The sequence below is a fragment of the Microtus ochrogaster genome, linkage group LG3, assembly GCF_000317375.1.
Source record: "Microtus ochrogaster isolate Prairie Vole_2 linkage group LG3, MicOch1.0, whole genome shotgun sequence".
Classification (NCBI taxonomy): Eukaryota; Metazoa; Chordata; class Mammalia; order Rodentia; family Cricetidae; genus Microtus; species Microtus ochrogaster.
Genome location: NC_022029.1, coordinates 21,722,347 through 21,728,155, shown reverse-complemented (window position 1 = coordinate 21,728,155; position 5,809 = coordinate 21,722,347). Strand labels below are relative to the sequence as shown.

At 42.3% G+C, this 5,809-nt stretch overlaps 1 protein-coding gene and 1 pseudogene across 3 annotated transcripts in view; one reads left to right on the top strand and one right to left on the bottom strand.

The window, feature by feature from the left end:
• The window catches only part of Smarcad1 (SWI/SNF-related, matrix-associated actin-dependent regulator of chromatin, subfamily a, containing DEAD/H box 1), a 68,184-nt gene that overhangs the window by 2,128 nt on the left and 60,247 nt on the right, over window positions 1–5,809 (top strand). The gene's annotated exons all lie outside the window — the stretch shown is intronic.
• On the bottom strand, window positions 2,688–3,617 carry LOC101987519 (annotated as a pseudogene).

Below are 5,809 nucleotides of genomic sequence, written 5' to 3'. Positions count from 1 at the left end.
TTTTTGTCCAAGACAGGATTTCTCCTTTTAACAGTCCTGGCTGTCCTGAAATTCTTTTTAGACCAGGTTGGCCTTGAATTTACTAAGACCCACCCGCCTCTCCCTTTTGCCTGCTGGGATTAAAGGCGTGCACTGCCCTCCACCACCACCACCCAGCTAGACAGTTTCTTAGGAATGTGATGGTAATGTTGGAAGTTTTAGTTTCTGTTTCAATAACGTATTTCTGATGGCAGGCAGTATATCAAAAACTTTTAAATTAGTATGACCAGAAAGACTGTTAGCATGCATTTTTACCCATTGTACTGGATGGTTTTATGCCAACTGGACACAAGCTAAAGTCGAGTGAGAGAAAAGAAGGAACTTCAGTTAAGAAAAAATGCTGTAGATCAGGCCGTAGCTAAGTCTGTAGGGCATTTTTAAATTTAGTGATTTATGGGGGAAAGGCCCAGTCCATTGTGTATCATACCACCCCTGGGCAGGTGGTCCTGGAATCTATAAGAAAAGAGGTGAGCAAGCCGTGAAGAGCACCCCTCCATCCCTGCCCTGTTGGAGTTCCTAGCCTGGCTTCCTTTAACGAAGAGTAATGTGGAGTATTGGCCAAATAAACCATGTCCTCCCCAGCTTGCTTTTTGGTCTTGGTGTTTCATCTCAGCAAGAGAAACCCTAAGACACCCTTGTATCTTTTTGTTTGCTAATCGTTCACTGGAATGGAACATTAATGACTGATTACAATTATTAAAATAACCTTTTCTTTTTCTTTTTTAAGACAGGGTCTTAGGCAGTGCCTGTAGCCTTGAATTTGATAGGTAGTGGAAACTGGCCTTTCCGTGCTTTAGCCTCCCTGGTCTTGGGACTACAGGTGTGTTGGGCAACCCTCCCATGAAGCTTAGGAGAACATTTTAAAAGACTTGGATGTAATTGAAACTCGGTGGATTAAGAGTCAGATTTCTAAAGGCTTTAATTTATTTTACTGGAAGGATTTTAAGCTCAGAATTGGCAATTTTTCTTTTCTATTTTCTATCTGAATTGCATGAAAATGGCTGTGTGTATGTATGTATCTAATGTCTGATGTTCAGGTAATTTTCCAGTAGTTATGCCTTTTTTGTTTGTTTTTGTTTTTTTCTGGACAGGTTTTCTCTGTGTAACCCTGGCTGTCCTGGAACTCAGATCTAACTGCCTCTGGCTCTCTAGTACTGGGATTAAAGTAGTGCACAACCACTCAGGTATACTCAGTTTTTAAAGAAATAGCCTAGGCTGGCTTTGAACATATTTCCCTTACTATTATATTTATTTATTCATATACGTGTTTATTTTTTGAGACAGGGTTTCTTAGTGTAGCCGTGGCTGGTCTGAAACTCACTGTGCAGAACAGGTTGGCCACACAGATCTGCCTGCCTCTTTTGGGATTAAAGGTGTGTTTTAATTCCAAAACCCCATTTTGCTGTTTATTATTTATTTTTGAGACAACATCCTTTGTGTAGATGAGGTTGAGCTTTTGTGTGTGGTGCTCCTGCTTCTGACATACATGCTTCCTGGTTGCTTGGAGAACTGTGGGCCCGCCAGGGTTTAGGTTTCAGACTTCATTGGGTCAAGAAAGAATTGGGTGTAAATAGGACATTTTGTGTGCCTCTGCTTCATTTTAATTAAGTCTCATCTCTGAAAGTAAACGTGCTTTGTAAACAAGATTTCAGTGCAGTGTTTTAGTTACTTATCAATACTGTTATATGTATGTATTTTGTGCTTTGCTTCCTTAAAACTTTATTTATTTATTTATTCCCGAGACAGGGTTTCTCTGTAGCTTTGGAGCCTGTCTTTGGACAAGCCCTTGTAGACCAGGCTGACCTCGAATTCTCAGAGATCCTCCTTCCTCAGTCTCCTAAGTGCTGGGATTAAAGGCGTGCGCTACTACTGCCTGTGGTTTTGTTAAACTTTTAATTTATTGTTGGGCACTGTTTGGAGGTGAGAGTACAGTTTGCTGGGGTCAGTGCTCTTCTTCCATGTGTGTCTTGAGGATTGAAATTTGCTCCTTCCTTTGCTAAGCTGTCTCACCACCCTCTTTAAAAAGGATTTATTTTTGTGTTTTGGCTGCATATATGTGTGTGCATCATGAGTGTCCCTAATGTCTACAGAAGCCAGAAGAGGGCACGGCTCAGCAGGAACTGCAGTTAGGTGTACGTGTGTTAGCCTCTTCTCAGGGGACTGAAAGGACAGCATGGCCTTCTACCATCTGAGCCATCGCCCTATCTCGCTCTTTTTTATTAATATATGAAAAATTTAATTGCGTCTTCAGGGGTGAGGATGAAGCTTACTATTAACATACTTTATTTTATGTGAATTGGTATGAAGGTATCAGATCTTCTAGAACTGGAGTTACAGACAGTTGTAAGCTGCCATGTAGGTGCTGGGAATTGAACCCAGGTCCTCTGGAAGAACAGTGCTCTTAACCGCTGAGCCATTTCTCTAGCCTCCAGACCTTTGTTTCTTTTTTTTTTTAAAGTATTTATTTATTATGTATACAATATTCTGTCTGTATGCCTGAAGACCAGAAGAGGGTGCCAGACCTCTTTACAGATGGTTGTGAGCCACCATGTGGTTGCTGGGAATTGAACTCAGGACCTTTGGAAGAGCAGGCAATGCTCTTAACCACTGAGCCATCTCTCCAGCCCCTGTTTCTTTTTTTTTGACACATAAAGTTGTTTAATTAGGTTGTCAGCAATTTACAAAACCAGTTTGTGAGGATACATCCCGTTGGTCAGACAGAACTGAGAGCGCAGGTAGCCCTGCAGCTGAGAAACAGCTTTGATCTTTGGCAGAATCTGCGAGTCCACCACTTTCTGATCAGCCTTGCGCTGCTCTGTCATCTCATATTTCTCCTTCTCTGTGTCAAAGATCTCGCCCTCCTGATGCCTGGGCTTACGCAGCTGCTTTTTCTTGAAGTAAGCATCAGGCAGGTGTTTGGGGATTTTAACTGTGCTGATATCAACTTTTGTAGAGGTGGCGATGACAAACTTCTGATGTGTTCTTCTCAAAGGAACTCTGTTGAGGGCAAGAGGTCCTGTCACAAGCAGTAAACCACTGCCCAGTTGCTCCAGGAAAACCACTCTCTTGCCCCTGTGGCGCCCAGTAAGGATGATGAGGACAGTCCCAGGAGTGATGCTGGCACGCAGGCGTCTCACATGCTGACTGAAGGGCTTTTTGCCATGGCTCAGCAGCTTCCGAGGCACATCTTCAGTAGGATAATACCTGGGCATTTTTCGAAGCTTAACCACCCGGGTACCACCATTTTTGTCACCACCAACTGGTTTTGTGACAGTGGCAAGGACCTTTTTTTTTTTTCTTCTTCTTTTCAACCTTGGTTTTCGCAGCTGTGTATTTCCTTTTGTACATGGCCTTTCTGGAATACATAGCAGATCGGGAGTACCTGCCAATTCCTCTAACAAGGACTGGATTTCGGCTGCAATGGGGCTTCGCCTTCTTGAGCTTTTTAGCCTTAGGGTCACCCTTTTTGGCTGCACCAGCGGCAGGGGCATCACCGCCAGCCTTCTTGGCTGCAGGTTTCTTCTCTTTTGTATCAGGTTTCTCGCCTTTTTCACCCGCCATCTTGCAAGATGGGAAAGAGCCAGACCTTTGTTTCTTGATCATCCTTGCCTACACCTCCCAAATGCTGGGATTACAGACCTTTTATCATTCCTTATCTTTTAAAAACATTTATATATTTATTTGTATGTATAAACATGCTCTCTTCCCCTTCTCTCCCTTTTCCAGTTTTTTCCTCCCCTTGGCCTTATGCTTGCTATGCAAGCACTCAGCACTGAGCTGCATTGCCTCATAAACTTTCTTTAGCATTCTTAGCTTTTGGGTGTGAAAGTGTTAATTAGTGGGTCTTGATTTCATTTATTTAATTTATTGTGCAGAATGAGCCCAGAACTTAAGAAATGCTAGGCAAATGCTTAATCATGACCTACAACCTTAGCCCTCAGGCTGATTTTACTGAGTGTCTAAGTTATTAATACTTAAACTTTTTTTTTTAACCTTTTATTGGCTTTTATGAGCACAATGGGTTTGGTGGTATTAAAATAGTGGTAGATAAATTAAAAGAACTTGTTGTGTTCTATTTATATGCTAGAGTAAAATGAGTGGATCGCAGTCCTTGGGGAGTAGCTGGGAGAAAGGATGCTTAAATGTGTGCATTAAGCAAGTGCAATGTGATAATCATGATAGGGAAAAAAACTAAGGAAAGTAAGCTGAAATCTGAACCATAGTTTCATAGCTATTAGTGTTGCAGTGTTGAGTAGTGTTTATGTTGATAGAGGGAGGAATTGAGAGGAATACTGTAAGCTCTTACATATTACTGAGAAGGTTCATGAAATGTCTCAGAGGAAATAACCTTTGGAGTAGACTAAACAGTCATCGTGGAATCATTGTTGGATGAAAGTGTTGAAAATACTTGTTGCCTTGAAACCGTTGTGATGTGTTTTGTTACCTGTTAAAGAGGTTTAGGTAGCCTGAAGTAAGGAATGTAGTACAGAAGTCAGAAATGGTTGCACACATTCGTAATTCTAACTCTTCAGAGGTGGAGATGGGAAGATCAGGAAGGAGTTCAGAGTCATTCTCAGTTACGCAACTAGTTTGAGGCCAGTCTAGGATACTTGAGAAACCAAAGAAATGTACATATACTATAAAAGGCTATATAGTCTCTCGCCCATACTGTCATAGACTAGTTCTAAATAGCAGGAATTTAATCCTCATGTTGAAGATTGGAAATTCAATTTATGATACCAGAAGACTCTGTTTGAAGTGGACCCACATCCTAGATGTCTTTTGGCTGGACACTCAATTGACGCAGGATGAGTCTGCCTGTTTTTTTTCTTTTTAAAAAATCACTAATTTCATTTATAATGGCTTTGAACTCACAGTTCAATGGCTGAGTATCCAGATGCCGCCACCTTAGGTGTTAACTTTTTGTACATTAGCCAGATGTGATATATCTGCCTGTTATCCTAGCACTGGGGAAGCTGACACAGGGCTTCTTAAGTTGGAGGAAGTGTGGCCTGTGCAGTGGGACTGTTCCAAATACAACAGATTTCAGCGCGTAAGTGCTGGTGGGAGCACAAACATTTAGGACATAATCCTACTTGTGTACTATAGAAATTTGTTTTGTTTTGTTTTTCGAGACAGGGTTTCTCTGTAGCTTTGGAGCCTGTCCTGAAACTAGTTCTTGTGACCAGGCTGGCCTTAAAACTTACAGAGATCCTCCTGCTTCTGCCTCCCCAGTGCTGGGATTAAAGTGTGTGCCACCACTGCCTCGCTACTACAGAAAAGTTTCCTCTTGTGTCTAGGCTGAGCAAGGTTTCTCTTTCTAGGAAATGGGCTCCAAAAAGCCAGGTCACAGAATCTCACTAATTTTTAAATGATTTATTTTTATTTTATGTGTCTGGATGTTTTGCCGACATGTGTATCTGCACCATGTGCATGCTGTTTCTGAGTAGGTCAGAAAAGAGTGTCATTCCCTGGACCTGGAGTTACGGACAATTGTGAGGTATGGGGTGAGTGCTGGGACTCAAACTGATCCTTTGGAAGAGCAGCCAGTGCTCTTAACTGCTTAGCAATCTCTCCAGCCCCAGAGTTTCTTAGTTTTGTGGCAAAATCATATTCTAGTGTATGTTGTATTTTTCTTTCCCTCCCTCCCTCCCTCCCTCCCTCCCTCTCCAGTCCGAAGAGCAGTCAGGGTTCCCTGCCCTGTGGAAAGTCCAAGGTCCTCCCCCCTCCATCCAGGTCTAGGAAGGTGAACATCCATACTGGCTAGGCT